Source organism: Narcine bancroftii, chromosome 14 (assembly GCF_036971445.1).
Source record: "Narcine bancroftii isolate sNarBan1 chromosome 14, sNarBan1.hap1, whole genome shotgun sequence".
NCBI classification, from domain to species: domain Eukaryota; kingdom Metazoa; phylum Chordata; class Chondrichthyes; order Torpediniformes; family Narcinidae; genus Narcine; species Narcine bancroftii.
Window position 1 is genome coordinate 69,547,262 of NC_091482.1, and position 16,003 is coordinate 69,563,264.

General features: G+C 43.5%; 1 protein-coding gene across 20 annotated transcripts in view; it reads left to right on the forward strand.

Moving 5' to 3' along the window:
- Nucleotides 1-16,003, forward strand: part of LOC138749886 (NT-3 growth factor receptor-like) — an 894,662-nt gene that overhangs the window by 219,914 nt on the left and 658,745 nt on the right. The window lies entirely within an intron of this gene.

Genomic DNA, 16,003 nt, shown 5'->3' on the forward strand with positions numbered 1-16,003 from the left:
TCTATTTAACATTTTTAATATGCATTCTTGTGAACTTTATGTAACACCACGCGGGTGTTTACTCATATTCCGCCCTCATCCTTTTCCTCCTCCGGCGTTACAGGGAACATCTCTGGGGGAAGCATTCCTCAAGGGCACTGAGTGAGGACAATGATTGTCTTGCCCACCAATGGGGGACATTTGATTTTAATCAGAAGGTGCAAATTCTCTGGGACCCTGATGGGTTTTGGCTCTGCTACAATGAACATTGAGCTCCAATTTCCATTAATCCCCGCCCCCAATTCTTTCTCTCTCTCTCTCTCTCTCTCTCTCTCTCTCTCTGTCCTTCGGTCTCCTTTCCTCCAGCTCTCTACCTGCTTCCCTTCCTTCTATCAAATAACTACCCTTGACCCTCTCCCCATTACTTCTCGCCTTTTTTTCTCTTCTACACCTATAATCTCTTACCTGTTACCCTGTGCTGTTCCCCTGTCCCTTCCTCCCTCCTCTCCTCGTACTTTCACCTATCTTTTTATTCTGGAACCTGCCTGTTTTTATTCTTATTTCTGACAAAGAGCCCAGGCCAGAAATGTTGGTTACCCTTCAAATTTTAAATTTAGACATACAGCACGGTAAGCCACGAGCCCGTGCCGCCAATTATACCCAGTTGACTTAAAATCCCTGGTACGTTTTGAAGGAGCCCCAGAGGAAACCCACACAGCCATGGGGAGAACGTGCAGATTCCTTACAGATCGTTCGATTTGAACCCCTGTCCTGATCACTGGTTCTGTAACTGCAATGTGCTAACCATCCTTTTACTTCCTATTGATGCTGCATGACCAGCTGAGTTTCTCCAACGGGTTTGTGTACTCCACTTTGATACCACATGTGGTTTGGCTGAACCCCAAAAATAGCAGGGGTAAGTCAGTTGGCCTCTCAAGTCTCCCTGATAGTCATGTTTGATCTACCCCAGGCCTCAAATCCTCTACGCTAGTTTGCTGTCGTCCTCAGTTACTTCCCTCCTCACCCCACACACCACATCTTTTAAAAAAAATGATCTTCTCTGTAAATACTTCAAATTAGCATTCCTGGAGTAGAGACTCCCAAAGACTCCTTGCAAAAATTAATTTCCATATGCCTCACTTTGAAATAACCAGCCCCTAATCTTGAAACTTCATCCCCTCATTAGGGATTCTCCCACTAGTAAAAACATCTTGACATCTACTTACATATGGTCACCACAAGATCCCGCTCATTCTTCCTAACCACAGAATACAGATCGAGTGTTTAAGCCTGTGTTGATGGGGTGAGTTGTAGTTTAGCTTCGATCCCCTTCTGACATTTCACTGCCATCAGTCCCAACCAAAGTGCTCACATATCATTCAGGGAGCAGAGGGCCTTTTCCTGGTTCATACTCCCTTTCTCTGTAATCTCTTTCATCTCTTCAGTTCACCACGGTCTTTATTCTTTATTTATAACCTCTTGACCAGTGGTTTTCCAACTTTTTCTTCCCACTCACATCCCACCTTAGGTGCTTTGTGATTAGTAAGGGATTACTTAAGGTGGGTTGTGAGTGGGATAAAATAAGTTGAGAACCACCGTTCTAGACCCAATTATTCTGATTCAAAAAAAACTGTCATTGGTCCATTTCCTTTGGAGTTATGAAACCGTGCACGTAACGAGTCAATGAGGTATGATTAAAACAGCGGGTATTCAAACTCTTTCCCTCCCTCACCATACCCCCTTAAGCAATCCCTGTGCCATGTGCTGTCATTAATAAGGGATTGCTTAAGGCAGTATGTGAGGGGGTGGGAAAAAAAGTTTGAAAACCACTGCTCTTGACCATCCACCACTCACCACTCTGCCTTCAAATGCCTATTCACTATGTTCTACAATAACTTGGCCTAACTTTCTTTCTCTTGCTTTGAAGTTATGTTGTCCATCTAAGCTTCTGTGCACTCAGTGTCTCTCCACGTCGAGTTTGGTTTGATGCACCTCCGCGTGCAAGGCATAGTTAGTGTATTGGTTAGCGCAACACTATTACAGTGCAAAGGTTCGAATCTGGCGCTGTCTGTAAGGGGTTTGTACGTTCTCCTGTGTTTTCGTGGATTTTATCCGGGTACTCTGGTTTCCTGCCACCCTTCAAAATGTGCCGGAGTTTAATTGGGGTTTTTAGGTGGCTTTCACAAAACAAAAAGTTAGGAAATAATAATAGATTGATGTGGTTTTTGAAAAAAAAGTTAAAACTTTTTACATTGTGTCTCTTGTATTCCTTGTTGATGACTCAGATGGGCCACTTTGATTTGTGGGCACACCTGTTGAGGTTTGATAATATAGCCTTGAGTTCCTGTGGGCTGTGCACTCTTCATAGATTCAATTCACCACAGGCAGCCACAGAATGACTCATTCTCAGCAAAATTATTCCTCTTCCATGCATCCTTCAAGCTAAAAAAAATATCGTTGCAATCCAACCAGATCGACTAAACTTCTTCCATTGTTCTTAAAATTATTGCCTTCATTCTGAGTCAGACTCATTCTATTTTTAATCTGGTTGAACATGGCTAACCCACATGTTAAATGAGATACAGGTGCATTGGATTAGGGACAACTGGAACGTTTAGATTTTTGGAATTTTTTGACAGAGAGTAATTTGGAATTAACATTAAAACAAGGACCCAATTATTGTGTTATAATCTGTGTTCAATTAGTGAGACCAGCAGAAGTGATCATTAATGTTATTGAAGGTGATGCTTAAAGGAATTATCAAGGGTAACATTATCTCCTCAAATGTCTAATGGTTTGGAAATTACAGTTTTTCCCCCATGTTAGCTCAGATTTCTGGGTTTTTTTTTTCCACCATTCTCAGGAGATCACATGTGGCTTGGAGTGGAGTGTTGTCCCCACACTAGCTGTTTGAACCGTGGTGGGCCACTGAAATAGATCAGGGAATCTTTACCTGTCTGGCATGGTCCCTGTGCTCAGAGACCATAATTTACACTTACAGGCACAGATTTTGAGCTGAAATGATTGCCATTTGGAGCAGCCTCACCTCTGGTTCCTCTGTGAAAGTCTCTTCTTCTAACTGCTGGTAACTGCTGCACTTTCAGTTTCTTTCAGTACTGACAGCCTTGAGGAGAAGCAAATGAAAGTGCAGCAATAATTGATAGCCTGGCTGCGCAAGGGGCTGAGGTCAGATTTCATCCTATAGTGGTACCAGAAATGGTGAATGACAACAAAGGGATCCAGTCTAGAAATAAAACCAAAGCTGTTAAATAATTTTGTGAGCCATTTCGAGGCTTGACTTCCAATTAATTTTGTTAGTGTTACCTATTCAGCTCCCTAATTGTAATAATACATAATCGTCACATCACTCAGTTTTCAATGCGTGGTGCAATCATTATGTAATAGGCATTAAAAGTTTAATGTGTCACTTGAAGGGCTACATGTTTGCGCTGATCTTGTACCAGTTACTGAGCTGAACTTTGGATGAATTACCTTTCAGTTGTGATTCATTGCGGCTTGGTTTCTGGCATTAGTTTGTGGCACTTATTCCTGACATTTCTCCCTCCTCCTTGTCAGGTTGGGATTCTGTTTGTAATTGACTTTATATCAGTTTTACCTTCCTCATCACAACTACAGAAAAAGTCTAAAATTCTGGATGCCAGAAATCTGGACCACCCGAGAATCCAGTTTTCTCAAAAACTTTTAAAATTTAGTGGGTTTTGTTTTGTTGTTCTTTCTATTTAATATGGAAAAATGAGTTGTGAATAGACTATAGACATTTGCCTTTTCACCTCTCCTTTATTCTCCTTAAATTTGAATTTTAAAGGTATTGCCTGGCAACCTGGAAAATTTGGATTGACCCAATCCCCAAACAGTCTGGATTTTAGGACTGTCACTGTAGCTTTATGGAGATGCACAGGATCAGGAGCTCATGATAAAAGGAAGATAAACCTTCATGCAGTGCCAGTCACAGCATTTCAAGGAACTTTCAAGCCAACAAGTACTTTGGAAGTGTAATTACTGTTGTAAGATTGGACGCATGATAACACAGTGAGCATCCATCAACACCAGGGTGATCTTAGTGCAGAGTACTGTGTCTTACTTGTTGTTCTATGTATTTCATGTCCAGTTGGACTGCTCACAAAAGCACCTTTATCACTGCATCTGGTTTCATGTAACAGTCAACTTGAAATTTATGATGATTGAGGTGTATCTGTTGGCTTTGATGTCAGGGTGACCTCTATTCTTCCTTGAAGATCTTTTGCATCTGTCTAAGAAAGGAATGGCAGGGTATTGGTGGGAAGGCATCACGAGGAGATTCAGTTGAACATCCTATTCCAAAGGAAGAACATTCCACAATGTGAAATCCCTGCTTTGTTCCAGAAGGGGACATGAAGCCACAATTTCCTGAGCAGAAAATGTATCATGAAATTTATTGTTTTGTGGCAGAATTATATTAGTGCAGAGCAAGATGAAAAACTTACAAGAAAATTACAATTCCATAAATACAAGATTTTTTTTTAAATGGAGAAAAGTGAGGTAGTGTCCATGAGTTTATTGTTCATTCAGAAATTTAATGGCGGAGGGAAAGAAGCTGTTGAGTGTTCATCTTCAGGATCCTGTACCTTTTTCCTGATGGTAGCAGTGAGAAAAGGGCATAGCCTGGGTGGTGAGGGTCCTTGATGATAGATGCTGCTTTCTTAATATATCATTAATGGAGGAAAGACTAATGCCCATGATGGCGTGGGTGAGTTTACAAACCTCTGTAGCCTTTCCCTGTCCATACCAGTCAGTGATGCAACCAGTCAGAATGCTCTCTACGGAACACCTGTTGAAATTTGGTGACATACCGTATCTCCTCAAACTCCTAATGAAATATAGCTCTAGCATGGCTTCTTCATAATTGCATTGACATGGATAGGACTTGTATTGACTGTCGAGAATTACTCTGATACCAATAATGTATTAAATATAACTCAGATGAAAAATATTGCCTTTGAGAGGCTGGCTGATAGGGATTGTCTTGAACCATAATTCATGATCTATTTGACATGTCAGTAATCACATTTGACAAATAGGACGAACACGTTTTCTCATTGATTTGATGCCAAAGATGAGCTGAATATCAATGAACAAGATTCTCAGTTCTCTCATCTATGTTGTCTTATCTTTGTAGACAACACAAAAATTGGTTGACTGTGGGTAGTGAAAGTTGTCCAAGGTTACAGCAGGATATAGATCATTGGAAATATGGGCAGAGAAATGGCATCTAGAGTTTAATCCAGACAAGTGTGAGGTGTTGCACTTTGGGAGGTAGAATGTAAATGGTGAGTAAACTGCAAATGGAAGGAACCTTAGCAACACTGATGTACTGAGGGATCTTGGGGTGGTGTATTGAGTTCCATCTGGCCGAAGCCAGATGACAACTTTCAGACAGCTCCTCTAACTTACTCCTCCAACAGGACCCCACCAAAACTCATCAAACTACAGTAACACACACCATCTCTGAATTCATTACTTCCAGTCATCTCACTAGCACAGCTTCCAACCTCATTGTTTCCCAACCCTGCATTGCCTGGTTCTACCTCGTACCCAAGATCCACAAACCTAGTTGTCCTGGCAGGTCCACCGGTTCTGCGTGCTCCTGCCCCCGAACTGGTCTCAACTTACCTTAACTCCGTTTTGTCCCCCTTGGACCAGTCCCTCCCTACCTATATCTGCGACACTTCACATGCCCTCCATCACTTCAACAACTTTTAGTTCCCTCCAAATCACTATACACCTCCATTTCCCATACTGAAGGTCTTAAAGTCCTTTATTTCTTTTCTCTTCAATAGATCCAGCCATCCCTCCTCCACCACTATCATCCAGAAATCCTGGAGGATAATGTGTTGGATGTAGAGGTTGTTGGGGTGGTAGGTGAGGATGAGGGGGAGACTATGTTGGTTGCATCTGGGGGCAGAGGGGGCCAGGGAGATGCAGGTCAGGGCTGAGATGATGATGGTGGAAAGGAAACCACACTTATAGAAGGAGGCAGACATTTCGGAAGATCTGGACTGGAAGACCTCATCTTAGGAACAGATGCGGAAGAGATGGAGAAATTGAGAGGGGGTGATAGAATCCTTACAGGGGGCAGAGTGTGAGGAAGTATAATTAAGGTAGTTTTGGGGGTTAGTAGATTTGTAATTTATATTGGTGGAAAGCTTGTCTCCCGAATTGGAGACGCAAGAGATCCAGGAAGGAGAGAGTGTTATCAGAGATGAGTGGATGAAGTTCACTTGACAAGATCATCATGGGTGCATGAGGTAGCCCCAATATAGTCGTCGATATACCGGAGGAAGAGTTGAGGGGTCTTGCCTGTGTAGACTTGCAGAATGGATTGATCTACAAAGCACACAGACAGGCAGGCTTAGCTGGGACCTATTCAGGTACCCGAGGCTTCCCCTTTGATATGACCCTGCAAGGAACTCTAGTACCTCACCAAGGCATTTTCTACAAGCCCACCAACACTAACAGCTATCTCACTTACATCTCTTCACACCCTGTCCCTTGTTTGGATTCTATTCTTTTCTCTCAATTCCTCCATCTCCTTCGAATCTGTTCCCAGGATGAGGTCTTTCATGCCAGATTATCTGAGACGTCTTCCTTCTTCAAACAACTTGGCTTTCCCTCTACTGCCATCAACTCGGCCCTCACCTGCCTATCCCCTATTACCCGCACATCTTCCCTGACTCCCCACGCCCCCATGCTCAACAAGGAGAGGATTCCCCTTGTCCTCACCTCCCACCCCATCAGCCTCCATGTCCTACAAATTCTCCTGTGCCATTTCTGCCACATACTACGTGATCCTCCACTAAACACATATTCCCCTCTCCACCCCTTCCACAGGGACCACCCCTCCCTCTGTGGCTTCCTTTCCACTCTTCCCTCCCCACCAATCATCCCCTTGGCACCTACCCCGGTGATTCTTAACGTGTTCACACCTCCTCCCTCCCCACCAATCGTCCCCTTGGCACCTACCCCGGTAATGCTTGACTTGTGTTCACACCTCCTCCCTCCCCACTATTTGGGGCCCCAAACTGTATTTCCAAGGGAAACAGCACTTCACTTGTGAATCTGCAGGGGTCATCTATGGCATCCGGACCACCCGTTGAGGTCTCCTCTACATCGGAGGATGCAGACTGGGAGATCTCTTTGTTGGTCTGGACTCCTTCCCCTCCCATTCTTACCCCTTTCTCGTCGCCACTCCCCCCCCACCTCCCCCCCCCCACCCCCATCTTTATGCCGGCTTTTTGCTTCTACCTGAAGAAGGCCTCAGGCCTGAAATCTGGTTATATACCTTGAGTTCCTATGGATGCTGCAAGACCGGCTGTGTTCCTCCAGCATTTCTGAGTGTCTTTGTGATGCCAAATTCAGAAACTGTGTGTAAAAACATCTGATCAGAACACTGAGAGAGAGAGGGGAATTCTGCAGAGAACATGGTCCTTGACCTGAGCCAGATCTGAGTTAGTAGGTACAGTGAAAAAATAGAAAAGGAAAAAGAGATATTTCAGTGAAGAAAGGATTCAGGCTGAAGTTGACTGAGAAAATTTCTGTCGGTTGAAAAATACATTTAGCTGGTAATGCTGAGGTGTGACTGATGCCCTCAATATTCTACAAAGGCATGGTCTCTATTGTAATATAGGAAGAATTAAATAGAATTTTGAAGGTTCTTCTTTCAGACAGAATATAATTGTCTTGTTCCTCATCCAGCATGCCAACTCTATCTTAACTTTAACTTCAATGACAGAAACCAGGCTATTCAAAAGATGTAAATTAAAGCCTTCCAGGCACACATTTTTATCTTCCATCTCCTTAATTCAATGAAGATTTCAGCCTTGCTTATTGAAAATGTAGAACTGCATTGAGATGGGATACTAAGAAAGCCCAATACATGCTTTCTCATCAGACATTTGTGAAAGTTATTTCCTACCCATAATTTGCCGAATATAACAAAGGCTAATTTACGAGGCTTTGTGCTTTGAACTTGTGGCCAATTGCATATATTTGCTGTCAACACGTAACATCCAAAAAGTCGAGCACAAAAATATATGAGGGACTGCTGCACTGTTAATGACGTCAGCTTTTGGTTAAGACCAGAAGAACCATTTTCTCCATTAAATGACTATAAGAAGGCTCATAGAAATGCTCTTCACTCAGTTTTTCCAGATGCGCTGGTCAGAATCAGAATGAACATGTCATGAACTTTATTGTTTTGCAGCAGCGTCATTGTGTAAACATTTCTATAAACCTCCTTATAACAATAAAGAATAGTAGTGCAAGAAAAAGACAAAATGAGATGTGCCTGTGGTTCATTATTCATTCAGAAGCTGTCCTTGTACAGTTGAATGCTTGTCTTCAGGCTCTTGTACCTTTTTCCCAATGGTGGCAGAGTGAAATGGCCTGAGTGGTGGGGGTCCTTGAGCATAGAGGCTGTTTTTATAAGATACCGCCTCAAGTAGAGTCACAATGGAGTGAAGTCTGGTGACTGATGTCACAGGCCGAGTTAACAACCCTCAGGAATTTATTCCTGTCTTGAGCATTGGTAATTCCATACCAGACAGTGATGCAACCAGCCAGAATGCTCTCCATGGTATACATGTCGAAGTTTCTGAGAGTCTTTGGTGACATTCCGAATCTTCTCAAACTCCTTACAAAGTATAGCTGCTGGAGAGCCTTCTTTGTGATTGCATCAACGGGGTGGCTCCAGGGCAGATCCTCCGAGAAGTTGACACACAGGAATTTGAAGTTCTTGACCCTCTCCACCACTGACCCCTCGATGAGGAGTGGTTCATGTTCTCTTGATTTCCTCTTAAAAGCCACAATCATTTCCTTGGTTTTGCTAGTGTTGAGTGCAAGGTTGTTATTATGATAACGAGCTGATCTATCCCCCTCCTTCAATATTCTTCTCTCAATTAATGTCAGCAAAAATGTGAGAATCTGGCCATTATCACATGGTTGTTCATGCAAGCTTGTTATACACTTGTACTGCATTTCCAACAATACATTCTTTATTGATCTTGATACTTTACAAATTTTCAGTTTGTGAAAAACACGATCCATGTATATTTTGACTGTACTCACAGGTATAAAATTAATTGACTTACCTTGTTTGAAGGAACCCAATTGTCTGAGAGACACAGAGGATAACTTCTCCCAACATCTCCTTGAGGCTGATGTTGAAGGGAAAAGTTCGGCTGAGTTGTGTTCACATCTGCTTTATCATTCATTGAGACCAAGCCCGATTCTCTGCCTTCTGACCACACATTCAGATATCTTCTGATTTCCCTAATGCCTAAAAGTTAAGCCTGGCCTTGAATAATCCCATAGACTGAGTGTCCAAGGCCAAAGAAATAGAGAATCTATGATCCATAATGTATTGGTGTTTCACATCATCTCCCTCTTTAAAGACATGCCCTCATTCCGAGGCTGTGTCCCTTGTTTTGAGACTCAGCCGCCAGTCAAACAGCCTTCCGATATTTGTTCTGTGAATCAATCTCACAACATTTTCTGTGTAACCTCCAGATTTCATAATTAGTTTAAGTGTTTCATTAAAATTAATGAAAGGCAATACCAGCAATGCTAAAATTTGTCATCTTGTGTCATATACGTGTTCAATGAAAATGTTAATTATTTGACATATTTGTTGTGAACTGAATATATTTGCATATTAATACTATAGAAATGGAGCTACCTCTAGGTTAACAGTGCTATGAAAATAATTGTATTTCCATGCCATGTTTATCTCTCTCTCAGACACAGTTTCATCATTTATGCAGTTTGAATGTTTTTGTTGTAAAATGTGTTTTCTTGTGGGTTCTTGGGTTCAGTCATGTTCAGAATGCACAGAGTAATGTGCATTCTAGAGCTGGCCCAAGCACACAGTGGTCTTTCTCTTTGGCTTGGCTTCGCAGACGAAGATTTATGGAGGGGTAATGTCCACGTCAGCTGCAGGCTCATTTGTGGCTGACAAGTCCGATGCGGGACAGGCAGACACGGTTGCAGCGGTTGCAAGGGAAAATTGGTTGGTTGGGGTTGGATGTTGGGTTTTTCCTCCTTTGTCTTTTGTCAGTGAGGTGGGCTCTGCGGTCTTCTTCAAAGGAAGTTGCTGCCCGCCGAACTGTGAGGCGCCAAGATGCACGGTTTGAGGCGATATCAGCTCACTGGCGGTGGTCAATGTGGAAGGCACCAAGAGATTTCTTTAGGCAGTCCTTGTACCTCTTCTTTGGTGCACCTCTGTCACGGTGACCAGTGGAGAGCTCGCCATATAACATGATCTTGGGAAGGCGATGGTCCTCCATTCTGGAGACGTGACCTACCCAGCGCAGTTGGATCTTCAGCAGCGTGGATTCGATGCTGTCGGCCTCTGCCATCTCGAGTACTTCGATGTTAGGGATGAAGTCGCTCCAATGAATGTTGAGGATGGAGCGGAGACAACGCTGGTGGAAGCGTTCTAGGAGCCGTAGGTGATGCCAGTAGAGGACCCATGATTCGGAGCCGAACAGGAGTGTGGGTATGACAACGGCTCTGTATACGCTAATCTTTGTGAGGTTTTTCAGTTGGTTGTTTTTCCAGACTCTTTTGTGTAGTCTTCCAAAGGCGCTATTTGCCTTGGCGAGTCTGTTGTCTATCTCGTTGTCGATCCTTGCATCCGACGAAATGGTGCAGCCGAGATAGGTAAACTGGTTGACCGTTTTGAGTTTTGTGTGCCCGATGGAGATGTGGGGGGGGCTGGTAGTCATGGTGGGGAGCTAGCTGATGGTGGACCTCAGTTTTCTTCAGGCTGACTTCCAGGCCAAACATTTTGGCAGTTTCCGCAAAACAGGACGTCAAGCGCTGAAGAGCTGGCTCTGAATGGGCAACTAAAGCGGCATCATCTGCAAAGAGTAGTTCATGGACAAGTTGCTCTTGTGTCTTGGTGTGAGCTTGCAGGCGCCTCAGATTGAAGAGACTGCCATCCGTGCGGTACCGGATGTAAACAGCGTCTTCATTTTTGAGGTCTTTCATGGCTTGTTTCAGCATCATGCTGAAGAAGATTGAAAAGAGGGTTGGTGCGAGAACGCATCCTTGCTTCACGCCATTGTTAATGGAGAAGGGTTCAGAGAGCTCATTGCTGTATCTGATCTGACCTTGTTGGTTTTCGTGCAGTTGGATAACCATGTTGAGGAACTTTGGGGGGCATCCGAGGCGCTCTAGTATTTGCCAAAGTCCTTTCCTGCTCACGGTATCGAAAGCTTTGGTGAGGTCAACAAAGGTGATGTTGAGTCCTTTGTTTTGTTCTCTGCACTTTTCTTGGAGCTGTCTGAGGGCAAAGACCATGTCAGTAGTTCCTCTGTTTGCGCAAAAGCCGCACTGTGATTCTGGGAGAACATTCTCGGCGACACTAGGTATTATTCTATTTAGGAGAATCCTAGCAAAGATTTTGCCTGCAATGGAGAGCAGCGTGATTCCCCTGTAGTTTGAGCAGTCTGATTTCTCGCCTTTGATTTTGTACAGGGTGATGATGATGGCATCACGAAGGTCCTGAGGCAGCTTTCCTTGGTCCCAGCAGAGCTTGGAAAACTCATGCAGTTTGGCATGCAGAGTTTTGCCGCCAGCCTTCCAGACCTCTGGGGGGATTCCATCCATACCTGCTGCTTTGCCACTTTTCAGTTGTTCAATTGCCTTATATGTCTCTTCCCGGGTGAGGACCCTGATTTACCATCTTAGTGCAGTTTTCATCTGTCCAACAGTTTGTTAATTTGTCAGGTCAGTCGAGTGAGGCAAGTGGAGGCCCCGGTCCGGGCAGAAAGAAGGAGGCGGCGGCCCCAGTCCGGGCACAGGGAAAGCAGCGGCGGCCCCGTCCCCAGTCCGGGCAGAGGGTAGGCGGCGGTGGCCCCAATCCGGACAAAAGTGAAGGGGAGGCGGCGGCCCCGGCCTTGGTCGAGTGAGGCAGGCGGAGGCCCCGATCCGGGCACACAGTGGTACACACATGACTAAAGGCTTCATGCAGAAGTGGCATACTTAGTAACATATATCATACCTGACCTTTACACTTCCATGACTGCATATTATCTGCACAGCCTAAAGAAGGTAATTCCAAACTACCACCTTTCTCTGCAAAACTGAGGACCAACCTCAGGACCAAAACTGAGGACCAAACATTTTCAACCTCTGTTCACTACCTTCAAGAACACTCATTGCTCCATCTGGCTGAGCTTCTCCTTTCTGCAGGCAGAAAGGAATGAAGAACATAGAACTCTACAACGTAGTCTAAGCCCTTCACCCCATGTTGTGCTGACCTAGAGCATTGCACTGGTTGTGAAGATTGCACAGAGATGGTCAGGAGAGATTTTGTGACCATTTGGAATCAGTAGACTATGCATGTGGAAGGAATCAGCAGAAAACCTGAATGACCATGTATGTCACAGTTGTTACCGATTTTATTAGAAAATGCATGGATATGCATATCCTCAGGCTATCCGGGTGACCCCTGACTGGATGATGCGTAACCTATTGAAGATCCAATCAATAGGATGCATATCAGGATGTTCAGTGACACACAGGGAAAGCAGACTGGAAGAACATTACTAATGAAAAAAAAAAAATTCTGATCTAAGCTGGAGCCTCAGCTTTGCAGATCTTGCATTACACCACATCTTGCAAGGTGAATCCAAGTGTTCTGTGTAATTGTGATGCATCTGCTCTAAACATGGTGAATACCTTGTACATTTGCTTAGGAAGAGAAAACAATGTTATATCCTCACAAGTCCCCACAGCTCCTGGAGACTCTGGACTTCCAGTCACTGAGGCTGACATGAAAGGAACCTCTAAAATCTTTCAGGTCCAAATCCTTAAAATCCACATGGACCAAGTGGCTGGAGTTTTGTGGACATTTTTAACCTTTTGCTGTTGTGGTTTGAGGTCCCCAGCTGCTTCAAGCTGCATCACACCAACACTGAAGAAAAGTAGGTAACCCGCTCCAGTGACTACTAGCTGGTGGCATTTATATCGATTGTGAAGAAGTGCTTGGAGAGGCTGGTCATGGAGCCAATCAACTCCTGCCTCAGGAATGAGCTGGACCCATTTCAATTTGGACATGGAGCCAATCAACTCCTGTCTCAGGAAGGAGCTGGACCCATTTCAATTTGCCTAATGACAAAACTACTTGCTGGCCCTTCACTCTGTGTTAGATCACCTGGACCTCTGGAATGCCTACGTCAGGCTGCTCTCTCAGTGCATCAATATTCATACACATGACAATAAACTCTTGTTCATTCATTCATCTATCCAGGCCTTACTGCAGATTATCATGTCTTTTATCTGAGGAATTCTGATTGGAATGGAACAACATTACTCATCCACAAAAATGGGGGGGAAGTTTATTGATGAAGCAAGAGGAAGTGGTTGATGGAGGACACTGCTCTGAACCACATTACAAGTGATATCCTAAGCCTGAGAACTTTGGTCCCCAATACCCACAACAATGTATCTTTGTGCTGGATATGGATCTTGTCAGTGAAGTGTTTATCCTTAATAACAATTCATTTCAAATTTACCAGCCTTAGCCAAGTAAAAATGCAAAAGTGCTGGAGAAACTCAGCAGGTCATGCAGCATCTATAGGAAGTCAAGGCTAAGCAATGTTTCAGGCCTGAGTGCTTCACCAAGATATGATAGTGAATTTGGGACTGGTACACAGAGAGTGCATCACAGTGTGACCTGACCTTCATGAAGGCCTTAAGTCCAAAACATTGACTGCCTGTTTTGTGACCTGCTGAGTTTCTCCAGCACTTCTATATATTGCACTACAATCTCAGAGACTGCAGGCTTTGTTGTTGAACTTGGTGTCAAATGCAGTCACTCTCATCTCACACTGGAACTCAGTGCTTTGTTCACACTTGGGCTAAGGCTATACTGATGTAGGAGGCCAGGTTACCCTGGCACATCCCAATTGGCAGGTTATTGATGACTAAATTCCGATTGATGTCAGTGACACCTTCCCTCAATCTGCTGGGAGTTGATGAGCTAACGACATTCATTATTGGATTGGTCTTCCTTTTGAAGCAAAGGGCGATTTGACTTTCTGCAAAATACGTGAACCCCCAAAAGCAGCCATGAGGGAGAGACTGTGCCTTGATTGTTTAGTGATCAATGGAAATGCAACAGAAGAAATGTAATGTCAGTACTGAAGTGTACTTGAAAATAATAGGGTCCAAATGAGCCATTCTGTTCTGAGATCCAAGGAATAACATAGTCTGCAAACCTTTCAACTTTTTCTCTGCAATTTTTCTCTGAGCTGCCTTGCTGAATGATTTGCAGTGCGAGTCCAACTTCATGGCCATGGTCTAGTAGCAGTTGTTTATTAAAACCTGGCTCTAAAGCGGGACAGGTTGGGGAAGGTTGTGTGTGACATAAAATGAGCGGGCTGACAAACTTTAGTCCCTTAGTTCTTCATTGTAAACCCTCCTCTTTCTTATGGCATCTTTCATTACAGAACGGCTCATGGGATCTTGCTCACCTAAGGCTTTTCCTGCAAAACAGCAGTTTATTTAGTTTCTTACATACACAAGGGCTTAAAATGGTTCTGCAAAACTCGCTAAGCATGAAAAGCTGTTGCTTGAATAAAAGTCCTTTAAATGGCAAACGTCTTTTTATGGAATAACTGTGGGTGTTGTCAAATAACATATGCAATTGTACTATAATAAAACAGTGCAATTGTTGGCAAGCAATTTGTAAATGACACTTATTTAAAGGATTGGTTTGTAAACTTAATTACGGAAATGATAGTGGCCACTTGCCAAAATGCCATCTCTCGCTGGTGTTGCAGACTTTGTTATCATTTCCAAGATATCCGACGGAGTTCTCATCACTGCTCGCAATCTTTTTATGGAGGTCAGAATACATCAGATTTGTTTAGTCTGTGGTGCCAAGGCTACTTATGACCTCTAACCCATGGGTATTTTGGCAGCAGATTTCAAGCAACCTCACCCAATTTTTTTTTTTTATTCACTGTTTTGCTCCATTTGAGTTCCCTGATGGACAGACTGTAAAGTAAACATGGAAAAATTCTGCAGATATGCTGGAAATCTGAAATAAATACTGGAAATACTTTGTAGGTATGCAGTACCTGTGGAAAGAAAAACCACTCACATTTCAAGTCACAGACTTCCACCCCTAAAGGTTCCAATCAGAGTTGGGAAAAGCTTTGGTACCGATCAGTGGTAAATTCTAAATCTGAATCAGGTAACAAGCCTGAAACGTCTGTAATAGATCTTTACCTCCTTTGGATGCTGCGAGACTGGTTGAGGTCCTCCAGCATTTGAGTGTTTTTACTACAATCACAGTGTCTGCAGACTTTCATGTTTCACTCAGTTGACATTGGCAACTAGGAATACATGTAAAACGGATAAAGACAATCGCTCGATAGTGGCATCATGAAGTACAGGACAGGCACATTGGTCCAACTCATCCATGGCAACCGTTGGCATTCTGAGCCAGTTCTATTTGCATATCTTTGACCCACATCCTTCATCGGAGTAATATTGCTGTTTGGTTGTTAGTGCAAAACAGCTCTAAGGGTATCAGCTTCTGGTTTACTCACGGTATTAACTTTAATGAAAACTGTTTGTGGGAAGAATATCAAATCAGCTGAACAATTGGTATTCAGTGTCTTCTGAGACAAGGAGCGGTAGGAAAAGGGAAATGCTCGTACAGCTAATGGTTTTTCACGTTCTCAAAAAGATTCAGCAGCTACCCCCAGGCATAGTTTGTAAACGAGTACTTCTGAAATCTATTTTCTGTAACCTTTATTGTCAAGGGGAGAGTGGCCTTTTTTAATCTATGGGCATAAAAGTGATAGGCCATTCGAACTTTGGGTCATCCCATTAGAACTTTGTACAGGCCCTTCAACTCACAATACCTGCAGTAAACATAAAATATTAAGCTAAAACTCTGTAGCTTGTACATAATACCTATCCCACTATTCCCTGCACATTCATGTAAAAT